This window comes from Ambystoma mexicanum, chromosome 6p (genome assembly GCF_040938575.1).
Source record: "Ambystoma mexicanum isolate Mex_15411 chromosome 6p, UKY_AmexF1_1, whole genome shotgun sequence".
Classification (NCBI taxonomy): Eukaryota; Metazoa; Chordata; class Amphibia; order Caudata; family Ambystomatidae; genus Ambystoma; species Ambystoma mexicanum.
The window spans coordinates 587,786,406-587,804,942 of NC_090935.1; the positions used below are offsets into that span (position 1 = coordinate 587,786,406).

The 18,537-nt window shown below is 47.2% G+C and overlaps 1 protein-coding gene across 3 annotated transcripts in view; it reads left to right on the plus strand.

Moving 5' to 3' along the window:
* The window catches only part of LHFPL2 (LHFPL tetraspan subfamily member 2), a 598,425-nt gene that overhangs the window by 225,860 nt on the left and 354,028 nt on the right, over positions 1 to 18,537 (plus strand). Inside the window, exon 4 of one of the 3 annotated variants that reach the window (XM_069627421.1) lies at positions 1,347 to 1,522. The exons of the other annotated variants lie outside the window; for them this stretch is intronic. The gene's annotated coding sequence lies outside the window, so the exon portion shown is untranslated. The remainder of the gene's footprint in view (positions 1 to 1,346; positions 1,523 to 18,537) is intronic. 3 annotated transcript variants of the gene reach the window in all.

Here is an 18,537-nt window from a genome sequence, read left to right on the forward strand (position 1 = left end):
GTTCAGTCTTCTGCATGCTTCTACTGTTGGGGTGTCTGGCTACTGTGCAGTCTTCTGCATGCTTCTACTGTTGGGGTGTCTGGCTGCTGTGCAGTGTTCTGCAATCTTCTACCGTTGGGGTGTCTGGCTGCTGTGCAGTCTTCTGCATGCTTCTACTGTTCGGGTGTCTGGCTGCTGTGCAGTTCTGCTGTTGGGGTGTCTGGCTGCTGTTCAGTCTTCTGCATGCTTCTACTGTTGGGGTGTCTGGCTACTGTGCAGTCTTCTGCATGCTTCTACTGTTGGGGTGTCTGGCTGCTGTGCAGTGTTCTGCAATCTTCTACCGTTGGGGTGTCTGGCTGCTGTGCAGTCTTCTGCATGCTTCTACTGTTCGGGTGTCTGGCTGCTGTGCAGTTCTGCTGTTGGGGTGTCTGGCTGCTGTTCAGTCTTCTGCATGCTTCTACTGTTGGGGTGTCTGGCTACTGTGCAGTCTTCTGCATGCTTCTACTGTTGGGGTGTCTGGCTGCTGTGCAGTGTTCTGCAATCTTCTACCGTTGGGGTGTCTGGCTGCTGTGCAGTCTTCTGCATGCTTCTACTGTTCGGGTGTCTGGCTGCTGTGCAGTTCTGCTGTTGGGGTGTCTGGCTGCTGTTCAGTCTTCTGCATGCTTCTACTGTTGGGGTGTCTGGCTACTGTGCAGTCTTCTGCATGCTTCTACTGTTGGGGTGGGTGGTGAAGGTGCATGCTGAGCGGGATGATGGCCCACTAATGGTGGAGCAGTGTAGGAAAGGAAAGACCCAGGAATGGGGTTTGAATCGTGGGGGGACGGCAAGTATGGTGGGAGTGGGCAGAAAAGGGGGCGAGGGGAACATAGATCCACTACTTAAAAAAAAAAAAAAAACTTGCAGGCAGTGTGTGTCCAGGCATCCACGGCTGCATCAATTACAGCAAACCACCCACGGACCACATAGGGAATGGGGAAAGTGGAGGAAGAAAGGGAGGGTACAATACTGTGATGGAATCCTTTGACCTCCCTACTCACCCACCTTTTTAATTGAAATAACACAGAGAAAGGTAAGACAGGCTATCATTGAGCATTCACTGTTACTGCTCAAGTGAAGCACGTAGAGAATTAAGCACCGTTTCATCAACAGATCTATTTTGTTAATTAAATGCTGGTTGGCATCATCCAATGGTAACTCTTGCAGTGAACTTTTTAAACAAAAGAAAAGTTCCGAATTGATTGCCCTCCCTGATCTCTTTGAGTGTGGGGTGTGTACCCACGTTTATGGCCATGTGATCCCCACCTGGGTAAGTCTGTGTTCCAGGATCTGCCCTTTAGGATGTTCTTTGTACTCTATATTTGTTTTAGAGCAAGATCTTCCTTCAAATCAGAAGAAATGGCATTTCTCATGGTCACTGGCGCTGTACTCTAGGGCCAGCCTGCGCAGATGCCACCTGCTTTGTGCCGTCTCCTCACCGCAGCCTTGCCATCCTTGCAGAGACGACCGCTTCCCACTTTACCTTTCAGAGGGTGACTTGCCAAGTGTGAGTTTCTTCATGTTCATTTCTTAAAGGACGGCAAAGTCAAAGAGCATGGTGGTTTGGGGGTGTTTTCTGTTGTATGTCTTCTCCTCAGGGTTGGGGGTACACGCTTCCCTGCAGATACCCGTTCAACTGGCACCTTTCAGTAGATCCAGAAAGGAGTAGCTTGGCTCTTTCCTTTAGCTTATCGAACATGCTCCTTCCTTTCCGTTCTTTACTCGCAAGTCTGCTGTGATATCCGGGGCCTCAGTGTGGAGCGGGCAGTTCTTGGATGCGCTGCTACGCGTTTTCCCCAGTTCTTTAAGAGTAGAAAAAGCTTTTCAGGGTTTTCAAAGTCAGTTCTTCGTTTGACACCCAAGAATTGTTCTCCTTTCCTGCAAGCTTAAAGAGTCATAGTTCCACTTGGCAAGACCATGTTGCCATGGGACTACCCTCCCCGACCCTCCCCTGTGGGGTATAGACTTGAGGTTCAGGGCTCTGAGGAATCCTCCTCACAGCAGAGCATATGAACAGGGATGGCATCAGGGCCCCTGGAACTTTTCAGTTGAAATGAGCCTCCACCAACTGCCCCCATGTTGGCTTTCAACAGTCTAATGATAGAGCGATATACTCCTTTAATCCGACACTTTGCAGCGCACACGTTTCCAGCTGCTTTTGCTAGACTCCTTCAGGCCATCACCCCTCTCTGGTGTAGCGAAGTGTTCTTCTCACCTTGCAGCCATTTTACTCCAGTTTCTCTACATTTGTTCCTTGCTGACAACGAAGGCTTCATCGTTTTTCTGTGGGCTTGCAGTGTTTCAGCTCCCAAACATGTTGAAATGTGCCCCCATGAGCCGTGAACCACCCTAGGCGTGTCCTGCATCTGAGATTGTGGGTAAGAGGGATATTCAGAACCACTGTTGGTGTGCGGTGTGAGAGGCGAACCTTAGTGGACTTGCAGGGTTTCAAGCAAGTTATACCAAATGTTTCACTGGTACCATGACCAAGCAGTAAAGTTTATACCAAGGAGGGGAGGAGACGGTTTATGGTCATTGCATCGAATTCCTTGCATCTAAATGCATTTGCATCAAATTATTTCCATCTAAAAAAAATGCATTGAATGCATTTTTTTTCTTCTTTTTGGGGGCGGGGGTACCCCTCAAACCCCTGTTTAACCTTTAAAATCCTCCTGAACAAAAATTAACCTTTTACCCCCAAAAACATGTATTAAATGCTAATTTTTAGATGGAAAAATTCGATGGAATGGCATTAGATGCAATGACCAGATACTGGAGGAGACTGGTGTAAAGTGCAGATCACATACACAATGGTTGCCAAGTAATATAGTCTACACTAGGGCTGTAACGAATAGCATATTTAGTATTCGGCCGGAGCCGAATAGTGAGCCGAATAGTTTTTTTTTTTTTAGGCCCCCCTATGCAATACAATCTCGGGCCACCGGCTTTGGCCCGGTGGCCCGACAAACACAACATTATTGCGGTGAGGCCGCGGGGGTTCCCTGTGGCCCCGCGGCCTCACCGTGCTCAAGGGGTGAGGCACATTTCACAGCGAGGCCGCCGGGGTCGGCAAAGTGCCCCGGCGGCCTCATGAGTCTGGGGGGGCCGCTCCTGTAGGAGCGGCCCCCCAATGCAAAATAAACATCGGGCCACCGGCTTTGCACCGGTGGCCCGACAAACAAAACATTATTGCGGTGAGGCCGCGGGGGTTCCCTGAGGCCCCGCGGCCTCACCGTGGTGAGGGGGATGGGGGGCACCGAGGCCGCCGGGGTCGGCAAAGTGCCCCGGCGGCCTCATGAGTCTGGGGGGGCCGCTCTTGTAGGAGCGGCCCCCCAATGCAAAATAAACGTCGGGCCACCGGCTTTGCACCGGTGGCCCGACAAACAGAACATTATTGCGGTGAGGCCGCGGGGGTTCCCTGAGGCCCCGCGGCCTCACCGTGGTGAGGGGGATGGGGGGCACCGAGGCCGCCGGGGTCGGCAAAGTGCCCCGGCGGCCTCATGAGTCTGGGGGGCCGCTCTTGTAGGAGCGGCCCCCCAATGCAAAATAAACGTCGGGCCACCGGCTTTGCACCGGTGGCCCGACAAACAAAACATTATTGCGGTGAGGCCGCGGGGGTTCCCTGTGGCCCCGCGGCCTCACCGTGCTCAAGGGGTGAGGCACATTTCACAGCGAGGCCGCCGGGGTCGGCAAAGTGCCCCGGCGGCCTCATGAGTCTGGGGGGGCCGCTCCTGTAGGAGCGGCCCCCCAATGCAAAATAAACATCGGGCCACCGGCTTTGCACCGGTGGCCCGACAAACAAAACATTATTGCGGTGAGGCCGCGGGGGTTCCCTGAGGCCCCGCGGCCTCACCGTGGTGAGGGGGATGGGGGGCACCGAGGCCGCCGGGGTCGGCAAAGTGCCCCGGCGGCCTCATGAGTCTGGGGGGGCCGCTCTTGTAGGAGCGGCCCCCCAATGCAAAATAAACGTCGGGCCACCGGCTTTGCACCGGTGGCCCGACAAACAGAACATTATTGCGGTGAGGCCGCGGGGGTTCCCTGAGGCCCCGCGGCCTCACCGTGGTGAGGGGGATGGGGGGCACCGAGGCCGCCGGGGTCGGCAAAGTGCCCCGGCGGCCTCATGAGTCTGGGGGGGCCGCTCCTGTAGGAGCGGCCCCCCAATGCAAAATAAACGTCGGGCCACCGGCTTTGCACCGGTGGCCCGACAAACAAAACATTATTGCGGTGAGGCCGCGGGGGTTCCCTGAAGCCCCGCGGCCTCACCGTGGTGAGGGGGATGGGGGGCACCGAGGCCGCCGGGGTCGGCAAAGTGCCCCGGCGGCCTCATGAGTCTGGGGGGGCCGCTCCTGTAGGAGCGGCCCCTCAATGCAAAATAAACGTCGGGCCACCGGCTTTGCACCGGTGGCCCGACAAACAAAACATTATTGCGGTGAGGCCGCGGGGGTTCCCTGAGGCCCCGCGGCCTCACCGTGGTGAGGGGGATGGGGGGCACCGAGGCCGCCGGGGTCGGCAAAGTGCCCCGGCGGCCTCATGAGTCTGGGGGGGCCGCTCCTGTAGGAGCGGCCCCCCAATGCAAAATAAACGTCGGGCCACCGGCTTTGCACCGGTGGCCCGACAAACAAAACATTATTGCGGTGAGGCCGCGGGGGTTCCCTGAGGCCCCGCGGCCTCACCGTGATGAGGGGGTATGGGGGGGGGGGCGTCACTTACCTGGTGATTGGGTCCGGGTGCTGGCATAGGAAGTGAGGGACGGGAAGAACTGTTCCCTTCCCTCGCTTCCTATTTCAACACGTTAGGCTGGTTCCTCTGTGGTCAGACTGCAGAAGCCAATAGGCAAACAGCTTGTTTGGCTTCTGCAGCCTGAACACTGTCAAACATTCTATGATTGGCTGTCATCTCCCAAACAGGGAGAGGGCAGCTAATCATAGAAAGTGGACTTCGGCTTCGAGTCCCTAAACAGAAACTATTCTGCCGAAGCCGGATAGCTGTATTTCAGCCGAACTTCGGCAGAATAGGGACTCGAAGCCGAAGTTCGGTACAGCCCTAGTCTACACCAGTAACTACCAAAAATGTATTTCAGTATATTACAAGGCAAGCAAAAACAAATTGGTATATACACAAAACAAAATTGATATCTTCATTGGGAGGTGGAGGGCAGTGAGCTTGTTGGACCCAAGAGTAGTTCAAGGGTGGGAGATTACTTGGAGAGCTTCTCATTGCAGGAGTTGGCATTGACAATGCTTGTCGCAGAAGCAGCTTTGATTTTGTGGCATCTCGTTCTTCTTCAGGTTCTATAATCCCGGTATTCGACTGACACAGTGGATCCAGATCCCAACATGATCTACAGAAACCTGTGCTTGAGGATACCTCGGCTCACTTATCAAAGTACCTGCAACATTCAATCCCTTAATGGCTGTCCAATCCTAGATAGGACGCTCCGATGCATTTGTGGCATTCCCCTGACTTTGTGTTTTGGGGTGTCTGCAGCCCCCTATCCAGTTCAAGCCAGTTTCCCTACACAAAAAGGGCCTTTCTGGGCTCTGAAGGAGCCCACAAAAGAGCATACCCATTTAGGGCCATTTCCTACACCTGAGGAAGATGACCAACAAAGCCTGTGAGCCGAAAAAGCAAGACTTATACAAGGATACCCATTTCGAACTACCATATAGGAAAATTGGGGTTAAAGGGCACAGGACTGCTCATAAAAATGAAAAAGGTGGATATTGGTGTCACCATCCAATCTGTGCGCCACTCTTGCTTAAGTCTAAAAAGCTCTGACGGTTAAACTAAACCACAGGAGGGTTAAGGCTTCACCTGCACTACTATCCGTAAGGTGGTGGTAGTAATACACAAGAAATCAATGGGGGGCAGATTTAGGGATTAGCCAGTGCCCCCCAAAATGAAATCAGTTGTTAGTGAGGTTGAACATGACCCCACTCACAAAATGATGTATCAGAATCACAAAACCCACCTGCAGATATCGTGGGTGTCCATTTGAAGGAGATGGGAAATCTACAAAAAGAGCATCTTTTTAAAAGGAGGCGAATAAAATATGGTTGCGTAAAGAATGTTTTCCCACACAATAACTGCACCACACTTGAGATCTCTTTTTCAGAAAATGTGTATTTGAAAGAAAATTGTAGAAAAAATGTAGTGCCCTCAAATGTACTCGTGTTTCGGCTTCACAAGAGCCTTTTACAAAACAAATAGGGCATGCACTTAAGTCACCTGTTCTGCTCACATATTCTAAATGTGGTAAATATTCTCATGTGGAAAATATTGCACCATGTCTTGATGAAAAATCACAGACATGGTGAAATATTTTCCACATGAGAATATTTACCACATTTAGAGAATATGTGACTTGAGTGCATGCCCTATTTGTTTTGAAAAAGGCTCTTGTGAAGCCGAAACACGTGTACATTTCAGGGCACTACAACATTTTTGCTTTTACTACAATTTTCTTTCAAATACAAATTTTCTGAAAAAGAAATCTCAAGTGTGGCACAGTTCTTGTGTGGGAAACCATTCTTTATGCAACCAACCACAGAGGTAGGGGTCTTGTTTCCTCCACAACCTTGCACATCAATGCGACACGTCCTTACGGAAGTGACATTAGGCCGCAGACATAAGAAGTTGTACCCAGGACTAACCCCTCAAACTTGAACACGCAAATAAAATATGGACTTGTACTTTGCATACAACTGGATCCCACAGCTGAGAAACAAAAGCCTTGACGCAATGCCGTTTAAGGTTTCAGCCCTGGCTTTTTCTGTGGACATTGATAACTCTGAATGCAGATTTCACATCATATTGGCATAGTGTCGTGACTCTAAGTAAGTATTCCAATCATCCTTCTCTGTTTGGCCGTATGACGGGGAAACCATTCCTGTCCATGCACTGGTCCTCCATATTCATTGAACATGGTATTGGATGCTTCAAGTCTTGCACGCACCGCTAAAGAGGGTTGGGACAAATTGACTTCTGCCCTGCAGGAGTACAAGGATGAGTAGAGGCTAAGATGCCCACTCAGTCCTCACACTTCTACAACCAAGAGCCAACACAATCATAAAGGTGAAACGGGCACATTCAAGAGAGATACCTCCTTAGCCTTGTGTGGTACCGTGTGCAGGCTATACTCTTAAGAGGGGTGTGAAAGTGGTTCAGTAGCAACCCATACTACGAAGTAGAACAGTCCAAAGTAAAAGAATGTCCAATCAAGGTTCTATAAGAAATATATACTTTAATCAGACCCACCATGTACAATACTAACTAACTAGAAACACACTACACAAAACCCACCCCTGAGGAAAGAGCACAGAATAAGCAAAGATAGTAGATGCAGCACTCTGAGTAATGAATCTGGGGTGAAAGTCTACAAAAATGTTCTTGAAAAAGGATATGCTCTTGTGAGCAAAAAAGGTTAACAGTGACCTAACCAGTCTCTAGGACCCAAAAATGGGCGAAGGGGGCAGTTAGCAGTCAATAGTATGTTATTTGCAGTTTATGGTGGTTAGGCAGTGCCGACCCAGAGTTCTTGGTGCTGTTCGAATATCGGGAGACGGCAGAAGGCAGCAAAGGAGGGTCACGCTGGTTCACATGTGTTGAACAGTTCTTGAAATATGCTCAAAGCAGTTCTACGGCAAATATTAGGATCATGGCTGTCTTGCTCTCTGGGTTCTGAGAGTCCCAATCCAGGGGCTCATGGATAAGATGGGTCCTTGTTCTTGGGCTCCCAAACACAGGGGATGTGGGCACACAACTGCAACGGTCCTCCAACATGGTGAGATCCTGGGGCAGAGCTGGCTTCTGCCTTGGTCTCCTTCCTTCACCTCACAACTGGAGGACTTTAGAAATGACCGCTCTCTCAGCAGGGTCTCCAGTGATGATTCAAAGATGCTTCAAGATGCTTCCCAAGATGATTCATAGAAGTGGTGTGGGCTCCTTCTTTTAAAGGTGAAAAGCCACAGGTGATTGGACTAAAGCTAGCTCGCTCAATGGGTCCAATATCTGCTCTAGAAACTAGTGGACGTTGCCCTTCTGACATCACACCCAAAGTGCTTTGTGCTAAAGGAAGCGGAGGAGACCGGAACAAGAAAGCGAGCCAGAGAAAAACCAAAGGCAGAATTCTCCCCAAACTGTACAGACCTTTCCCTGGCTACACTAACTCTGCCCACTTTCCTTTTCAATAGAAACAAAGGCTGTTATAAATTCAGCCCCCTGGTGTGAGGCCTCTTTGTGAATGGGTTCCGAGGACAGTGTCCTGTGGAGTGGCTATCCCTAGGAGGAGAGTGTTACCGCCCTTACAAAAGAACAAAGCGAGGCAATCCCGAGATGCTACATCCCTGCCAGTAGGGTATTGTCTGGCCTTTCTGGGAGAATACGCAGAACCCTTCAACAGCTGAACTGGGCCCACAGCAGTGACACATGTACAATAGCATTTTTTTTTCAACAATACATTTTTATTAAGCATTTCACCAAAGGCATACATGTACACTGACATCAATATGGCATTTAGTTAAGCAATTAGTTATTAAGCTGGGTCCTCAACCCGCGTCACAGCCCACTACAGGATAGGCGACGTTAGGGAGTGAGGGGGATTGTTCCATTTCGCCGTGTCTCTGTATATTGTTTTTGGTTACCTCTACATCTCACCTTCTCCATCTGTGTTCTACTACGGATTGCTTTGCAGCCAGCGTGTTAGCGGGGGTCTTCTGGTGAGAGCTGGGTATCTTTCTGAGTAGTCCATAAGTGGTGCCCACGTGTTTAGGAATGAGGTCAGATTCCCGCGAATCGCTGTAATCTTTTCCGCCACTACGATTTAGCAACATTTAGACCACCAGAGCGGTGCAGAGGGACCCTCTGCATTCTTCCATAGCCGGACCATAGCAATCTTTGCTGCCAGGAGGAGGAGCGTGCATAGACGCGCCATGTGCCCTGACAATGGGAATTCTCCCACCCCCCGGTTTCCCCCAGTAGTAGTATTCCAGGATCCCACGGGAGTGTGAGACCGGTAATTGTTTTGATATGGTCCACCACCTCTTTCCAATACCCCTCTGCTTTTGGGCAAGTCCATACCATGTGAAACAGGGTGCCTTTCTCTGCACATCCTCCAACAGTTTGAAGGATGTCCGGGTAAGATTTGTTTAGTTGGTCTGGAGTGACATAATATAGCCACCTTTCCTATTTGAGACGCACTGAGTGCTCTTGTGAAGCCTAGACCAGACCTTCCCCTATTCTTCAATATCTAATTCACGACCCAGGTCCCTCTCCCAGTCGAGCATATATTTCTCTTTTTTCATGGGATCTGTTCGGTCCAATAGGTGGTAGAGTGTGGATATTTTTCCCCTAGTGGTTCCTATCCAACGGTTGATCTCCAAAGTCGTCAGGTCTCTGCAGCCCTTTTCCCTGACTGTTCTGTGCGAGGCCCAGTGCCTCAGCTGGGTACAATAGCAATTTAATGTGGCTGCAATGATCGTAAGTAGGGCTATGCACCATGTCTTAATACAGACATAGCTTTATTGTTGCAGTTTATTCTGCTCCCATCATGGCTACTTGTGGTAATTCTAGTTTTAGTACAAAGGATCGTATCTTAAATGCAGCCGCTGTGTTGCAGAGACTTGGCTGTCACTGCAGCTGGGAAATGGGCACCTGTGACGACTGAACGTACTTTGTGCCACTGGCAGAGCAGGCGCTGTAAATCGGGATACTGATGCAGCAGGGCACGGGAAGACGCTATGCTTTTGGCATGGAGTCTATGAAAGCGGACACTGAATGGCAGATTGCCCTTTCAGAGATGGAATTACCCACATAATTGTATTTAATGGAGAAAAAAAACAGGGCTTTCACACCCTTACCAGATGGCAGTTCATCACAGGTGTACAAACGCCACCTTCCATTAAATCTTTCAAGATGATCGCTCAAACATGGGCATCGCTTCGAGACTGTGGTGGCAGTGGGAAAAGCTGTAATTTGGTCTGCTTTGTGCCACATTGCTTCTTTGCCCAATAATCTTGCACCGAAGTTCCGGCCTGTCTGCGGGCACCGTTGGGTGCATTAATCCATTCTGAATGTGTAAGTCCTTAACACTGCCTCCCTCACCCACTCCTGTACCTGTGTTCTGTAAGTTGGCATGACATGAAAACCACGACATATTGAGCCAGACTGGGATCCGGTCGCTAGACTGCTATATATTGCTGCTTCAATGGTAATGGTTCTACTGCCAAAGGGATGGCACTGGTTAAATTCTCTGGCACCCCACCGGTGGCACCTTAATTACTGCGATCGGTATTACTCTTGCTATTTGGCTACAGGCGGGTTTTACTACTACTACTTTACGGCGGCTGGTTAGTGTCTTTGGTGGATTGCCAGTGATGAGGATCAAGTTGGTGCTAGCATGTCGCCAGCACTGACTGGAAAGACCTTCCCATTTTTTAGGCTAGTTTCAAAGCGTTGCATGTTTTTTCCACACATGTTACACATGCTGGGAGCAACTTCAGCAGGGCTGTCCCTTGCAGACACAGCCGGCCGTTAGTTCTGATCTCCGATTCAAACGGTGGTGTGGGGGATGAGGGAGGGGGCATGATATTGGAACATACCTACATAGATGTTTGGGCTTGAATGCACGGTTTTAGTCCTTGGGTTATGACAGTTGGACTTTAATGATCACGTTATGTAGTAGCCTGGGCGCGCGGTACGTTTCTTTTAGGCTTTTGGGACCATGGCGTTTGCTGCTAAGAAGATTGCCTTTTCACACCGCCCCATTCACAGAAACACACGAAACCTGTGACTCTCAAGTGCACTTGGATGCTAGCCCAGGTGAATGGACGGCTCCTCTGGAGGCTGGCTTTTAGGCCTTAAGTACACTTAGAACTTGCCAAGAGTGCATTGGCGATCTGTTTGCGTGTTGCATACTACACTTTTAAAGTGCCCTGAAGGCATAATTGCATTCAGAAACCACTTCTCCGAAGCATATGCTAGTCATTAGGCCGCCGAGTGAAGGCTGTATAACAGATAATGGGGAGTGACGCGTTTAAAGGGGGCTGCGTCACGGCGGCTGTGCAGAGCTCTCGATGTACTTCTAATGCTTACGTTAATGTGGTTGCTGAGGTAAACACCCGCCCTGTCACAGGGACCCGTCACCCCACCCCAACCACCTAAAATATGCAGACAATTTAAAATAATTTGAGCCACTGATGAAAGTTGCTTTTGTTATGTGTACATTGAAACAGAGGTGGGCTGCCTTGCAGTAGATCACGTGACTGAACATCTTGGACCTTTCCAGGCAGTATTTATGGTTCCAAACTGGTGCACATTTCTTTTGGGGGCCTGGCGGATCCCGGGGTGTGGAGTAGATTCTGTGTCCTGAAAGGCTGGTCTATTTCTGTTCCTATGTGTGGGATATTTAGAAAAGGCCAGCAGCGGACTGGGCGACTTTATGCCCCTGATTGGGATTGGGAATGATCAGACATGGCCTGGTTGGCTGCGCCTATGATACCCAGCGGTTCCTCACTGAGGCCAACACGTGTTGCGGTTAAGCGGGGGGCATCCGGCCCAGCAGCTGGGCTAGACCATGGCTGTTTTGCTTGGGGGCGGCCCCTTCTTTAATATCCCATATGGACTACAAATCAATGGCATGGAAGCTGCCAATTGCAATTGTCAGTGAGTCTGGTTAATTCAGAGCTCTCCATCCATGGCATTGGTGTGTTTGGGTATGTGTGCATAGTGACTTCATATTATATGATATGATATTTTATTTATATCGCGCTCGATACACACGTGTTTCAGAGCGTGACTAGACTAGACTAGGCTATGGTTAGGCTTCTGCTTCGAACAACGGTCTGGACTGTTATATAATGTTATGCTCTGTTAATGGTGCACCCATGACTACCAAAGTGGTCTCGGGAGGATAGCTCAGCGGCAACGTGCTCGCCTTGGAAGCAAGACGACACGGATCAACACAGGTTTGATCCCCGGGGCCACGCTTATAAACATCTGAGTATTAAGCGATATAAATAACCTATCATATCGTACATAACCTATCATATTTTAAGGCTTCTGACCTTGCCCGAGAGGTAGAACATTGTAACCCAGCCAGGGTGTCGCCACACTTTGGTCGGTGGATAAGAGAGGGGAGGGTTGGGTGGTGAGGTGAAAGTATAAAAGTATTGGGCAGTGCGCATGGCCGTTGAGCGTGGGGAAAAGTGAAGGGACAGTGGTTGCAATAGTGTGGATGCATATTTATTTTCGATCTGTTATACTACAGAAAATATTTGTGCAAATTCAATTTGGTAACTATTTTTTATTTTTTGTTTGTTTACCGCCAGTGGGTTAAGGGTATAGGAGGGGAAGAGAGCAGTTGCGCGATGGACTCATATGGGTGACAAGTAGTGTAAGGTCTTTACTCGATTCGTTTATAAGAACAGTTCCTATATTATGGGTGAGCACTGATTGCCAGGCCAGCTGACAGAAGTGCCTGCACCATGAGTAGAACCTGTACAGAGTATTGATTGGTAAAACCCAGGGTAAGCGGTAAGGGAGGGGAAGTGGAGACTGGGTGGACTTGCGTAGAAAGATTCTGGATCCGTACGCTATAAGCAAGGTATAATTCTCTCTAACTTATTATAAGTGAAATGTATAATGAAGTAGCTGCTGCGACCACATACTATGACCAGGAAGACTATTACAGTCCCAGGCGGATCCTTCGTAGCTCTTGCGGCTAGATACTGGACAGCACCATCCTCCAGATGAGACCGAAAGCTAGCAGAGGATTAAAGTAAGCGAGGGACCATTGTTATCCTCTCCATAGGGCAAACTCTGTGTGGGCCTTTGAGGGTTTGGCGGCAGAGAGGGCTGTGTAACGGGAGAGGGGTGCAATTGAGTGTGCACATTAATAACACATGAAAATACTGGACTCCAAATACTTAGAGTGGATTATCTTGCCTTCACTAGGAGTGATCAGCGCTACTTACATGGCAGGTGCAGTAAGGAGCTACAATGCAGGGTATAATTAATACACGGGAGATCTATTACACTGAGAAAATAAAATGGGGTAGTCCGAATTCATCTTTCATCTACATAATATCCATCAAATCTTTGGAAAATGTTTGCACTTTTAAAATGTAATCTTTGTTTCAGTGTTTTAGTAATTCTGGTATTCTGCCTCTGTGTATGGTATTCTGTTTTTGCTGTAATTGCTGCAGTTTTTCCACCGTTAGGCTGGCTGTATGATTGGCCTTTAATACCCTCTAGTACCACTGTAGATATTTTGTTTGAATGCTTGGCTTGGTTCTAAGCCCCCCGTAGGGTGTTCGTTGGGGGATTTACGCTCGTACCTTGTGCTGGCGGGGTGGACAGGCAATAGAGTTTGAAGTGGTCATTATTTAGTACTCCTAGTATGTGGATGGACAACCGTAATCTCCGGTGGGAATCTGCGTTGGGGCGTAGTGCATGGACAACCGTAGTCTCCCATGGGAATCTGCGTTGGCGCATAGTGCATGGACAACTGTAATCTGCAGTGGGAATCTGTGTTGGGGCATAGTGCATGGACAACTGTAGTCTGCGGTGGGAATCTGTGTTGGGGCATAGTGCATGGACAACCGTAGGCTCCGGTGGGAATCTGTGTTGGGGCGTAGTGCGTACCTGATGCACTATGTGCCTCGCTACACGAGCAGCAGGTTCGGAACCAGAACAGTGATAACGTGCCAGGTGTGCGCACCTGTGACTATGCTCGTTTTGGCATAGTTGAGCCTTTACACCCTTAGGGGATAGGGTAACTTCAGCACCAGGTTGAAGTAGGTTTCCCTTTGTTTCAGGAACCCTGGATGATGTGTTTAATTAATTGGACATGTTTTGAACATTTCTTTCAGGCAGTTCTGTTCACAGATTTTCCAAGGTGGCAAAATGTTCAGTTTGGTCTTCGAGGGGCTGTATTCATCACTCGGCAGTGCCAAATATACCCTGCCCCAAACCCACAGCCCCCAAACCAGGAATACATCCATTCTAATGATAGTGTTGCTCCCATGTCCCAACAAATCGGCTGTTCAATAAAGCACATGGAGCACATAATGTTGCTAAAACACTAAATGATTTAAATAACAAATCATGAGCTGTTTGACGAAACAATGATTTTTAAAACACACGCTAGTAACATTAGTAATGCATGAAAGAATAAACACATCAATGTGTAGGGATGATTGACGGTTTTCCCACAAGGGATAATTGTGAAAAAGAAACTGTGCCAAAGTCTAACGCGCTTTTCGCCAGTAAAACGAACCAAAAACATGATGGGGTTTATAAAACGAGAAATACTTTTTTTTCAGGGGTTGAACAACTATTTAAGTGGTGCTGGGTCTTGCAGTTTTTGTTACTCGTTCTCTGCTGCCTTAAGTAAACCAAGCGATGGATAATGTTCACCTCCGGGTCTTAACAGATCACAGATCACAGATGTGTGGAATTAAAATCGAAACTCAAACGCTACATGGAGCCTATGTATGGGGGTCTGTTAATGTTGCCCCCCTGACACGCCTCCAAAAGCAGATTGGCTGGGTCTGTCCAAGAGCCCACTGTCCCCAGTTCTGTGACTGGAAATGTCTCTACAGCTCGGGCACCTCTGGATTAGGTCTCGTTAGTTATGAAAGCATTGAGGGTGGTAAAATACCCAAACCATTAAGTATCTGTATCGATGACAGAGCTGCAGCTAAAGCTTCACCTGAAACTTAGTGAAATAATTTGCTAGCGAGTATTTGGAAGGGATGAATGCACTAGATTTGTTGGTGACTGGTGTCTTGACTTACCCGCAAGTAAGGGCAACTCATGAAAGATCCCTGCGTTCTGAGGACTTTGTTTCCTCATGCCTTGTACCATTTACAAAACCTAGACCGGAGTACTTCTCTCTCCCTCTCCCCCTCTCCCCTTTCCCTTCCGCTCTACCTCTCTCTCCCTCTCTCTTCCGCCTGTCTCTTTCTCTCTCTCCCCCTCTCTATCTTTCGCTCTCTCTCTCCTTCCCCTCCCCTTGCCAGCTGAACCCCAGGACCACAAGCTGAAGACAAGCAGACGGGCATTGAGACAATTTCTTTTTTTATTATGTTGATTTAATCAAGAATAATACTTGATTTTACAACATTAACAGGAATTTCGATAAAAAACAAGATAAATACAAAACAACATACAACTTCGAATACATCTCAGATATATACATAGTAAAAGGAATAAAGAGGAATATATTTAAAAAAAAGGGGAGAAAACACACATGCCTGTTCTTTTTGCATACATATTAAGGCAGGCCAATATTTGAAATACCATCAATTACATTGAGCATTTTGGTGTTTGTGTTTGAATGGTGTACATATCACCCAAAAACAATAGCACCAGAGTTAGCATTAATGGTTATTTCGAATAAATACTTTTCGAATTAAAAGTTAGCAACAGGCTCGGATTTATGAGACAAATCTAAACACTGTAAAAAGTTAACTATGGCATATCGTAGTGCTTTTCTCTCGGCATGGAATAAGTATCCCCAAACTCTTTTTCGCAATAATTTGTGATGATCAAGAAACAGGGATTTAAGATGGATAGATTGTTTGTTTGGCTTCCAGTTTTGGACATTCAGTGCATAAATGCTGGAGAGTCTCCAGTTCTAAATTGCAAAGCCGACAATGGGCATCTGATTTGGAAAGCAATCTACGTACATATGATATTTCATGCGTTGGCCATAGATTGAAAAATGTAGAAACTTGTTTCTCTGATAGCATTCGGGAATTTAACAAGGTAGCTTTCCATACACCCATATCGTTTTAGGGCAAACGGATTCCGTTTAAATTTCTGATATTTGAAACATGCTGATCGTGTTTTGATCCAATCAGCTTCCCAGAGACGAGATTTTGCTTTGTCTGGGTTACAACATAGTCTTGATCGAAAAACCTGCATCTCTTACTGTTTTTTTAATTAGAAGACGCCATGTGCTAGGCAGTTTTTCTGTTGAATTTAAAAGGTACGCAGCAAGTATCCCTAACAGGTCTGATGTCGAACTGGCCATAATACATTTGCGATACAGACTACACATCCTCCATTTATATAGGGCGTATAAAGATATCATGCCTAGCTCGTGTCTGGTAATGGTCATGGATTCAGAAATGGGTAAACTAAGGGCTGCTTTCCAATACGGGCTTTCAAGTTTGGTCCAGTATTGATATGTTTTGTCCACGTGGCCTTCGGAACCATATAGGACCACCGGCACCATTTGTTGTCTGTAATAAATTACTAATGGCATTATTGAGAACTTACAGAACCTTTTCTTTCTAATGCGTGCCTGAGACAATGCTGTGTTCACTTTAGTTTGAATATATGCGTCATGATGAAATTTGATTGTTTGATTCGTTATGAAGGTCCCTAGGTATACATAGGAGGAAACAGAGGTTAATAAGACATTCTGTAAGGGCCACATCAGCTTGGCAATGCGTTGTCTGACATTGCCGCATTGGATGATCTTACTTTTTGATACATTGATGGTGATTTAGTTGCTGATCGTGTATCTATTTAAGGCATTCAACAATAAAGGCAGGCCTTTGGGAGTCTTGGACATTAAGATCATATCATCTGCGTATAGAAGATATTTCACATGATTGCCGTTTTTATTATAGGCGGATCAGCTTTAACACCCATGAATTCTTTACCAACATCTGAGATGTACAAATTAAACAGTGCTGATGCCAACAGGCATCCCTGTTTAAGGCCACGATGCGTAGGTATTGAATTTGACAAAAGACTGTCGCTTGATAGTTTGACTTGGATAGAGGTGGCAGTGTGAAATTCAATTATCCATTTTAAGATATGCCAGGGGCAGCCTCTATCTAGTAGTTTCTTAAATAATAATTTGCGAGGGACCACATTGAAGGCCATGCAAAAGTCTATGAACGCCAAATAGAGTGGTTGATTGTGTTGGACTGCTTGGGATTGGATGCTTCATAATGTCACTATGTTAATGGCTGTACCAATACCTGAGAGAAAACCTGTTTGAAATGGATCTCGCAAATTGGACAGATCAAGCCAGATGTACTAAGCAAGCAAAAATTTTCCCAGGGCAGTCGAGAAGGGCAATGGGGCGATACGACTTGGGGTCGCTTCTGTCACCCTTTTTGAAGATTGGCAAAATTGTGTATTTCTTCCATGAATGTGGAACCCTTCCTACAATGAACACGTGTTTGATTATCAAGTGTAAGATGTAAGCCCACGCTAATGAGTGATCTTTTAAAAGACCATTATGGAGACCATCAGGCCTATGAGCTCTTGACCGACTCAATGTTGAGATGCAAGATAAAATGTCTTCAACCTCTATTGAAAAAACATACATCAAGTTGTGACTCACATGCGGCCACTCAAATGGGTGGGGATCCAGTGGGCTATATAGATGCCCAAGGTAGGACTGCCATAACTCGTCCGAGATTGCATTGATTTGCAATGCTCCCTGAAAGTTTGGAGCAGCATTGTTAAGGCATGCCCAAATTCCACTGGTTGATTTTCTAATGATCTGCTGGAACATATGTTCATTATCATGGCGATATTGGATCGCACGTCGATGTCTTAACCATGTTTTGTATGCCTGTTTCAATTGCTTTGTTAGGCTTATTTTGGTTATTTCGTCATGATGTTTCAGATTACTCAGCTTTGATCTCATCATAGATTTGTACTGCTGTACTTCCAAATCAAAGCGATGTGGCGGATTATTTTTGTACTTGATATTTGATAACTTATCTTCTCCAAGTAGCTGCATAACATGGACATAAGAGTCTGATCCATCATTGCGTGGGGAATTACTGGTCTGTTCAATGCAATCTCGTAGACGGGTTAAGGTCCTAGGATTCCACTGGAGACGGGAGCCTCTCGTGTTAACAATTGTATTTGTAATGTAACATTTTTTCTCTGTTTTGAAACGAGATCTTGGTAAGGCGAGACAGAGTTGCAACATGTTATGATCGCTGAGATCTGTGTCGATCACTTGAAATGACATTATGTTAGTCAATAGTTTGGTATTCACATAGACATAATCAAGAATCGACTGTTGAGAACCTCTATTCCATGTAAATCGGGGCGTAACATCACCCACGATTGCCCCATTTAACATCATAAAACCCCTTTCTTTCATCATATGCGACCAAGCTGCTTCTGCAACTGTGAGGTCGTCTGTTTTCGCATGAAGCAGGTGGAGGTTTAAGTCACCCATTAGAATAGTGTGGGTCAAGGACTGATCTTGAAGTAGGTTGTCTAAAATATTTGATAGAAACCTGAAAAATTTAACTGGTGTAATTATGTTCTTGCTCCAGTATATGTTCACAATAGCTAGCAAGATGTTACCTCTTGAAACTTTCACTATTTGAAAATGGGGGGATGGTGAGATACAAGATATACACCCAAGCCCAGAAGTTTTTTTGATAGCAATAGGTAGCCCACCCAATCTATGTTTAATAGCAGGTGTAATGTAAAGAACATGTGAGTCCCATACTGGAGCAGAGGCTAACCAGGTTT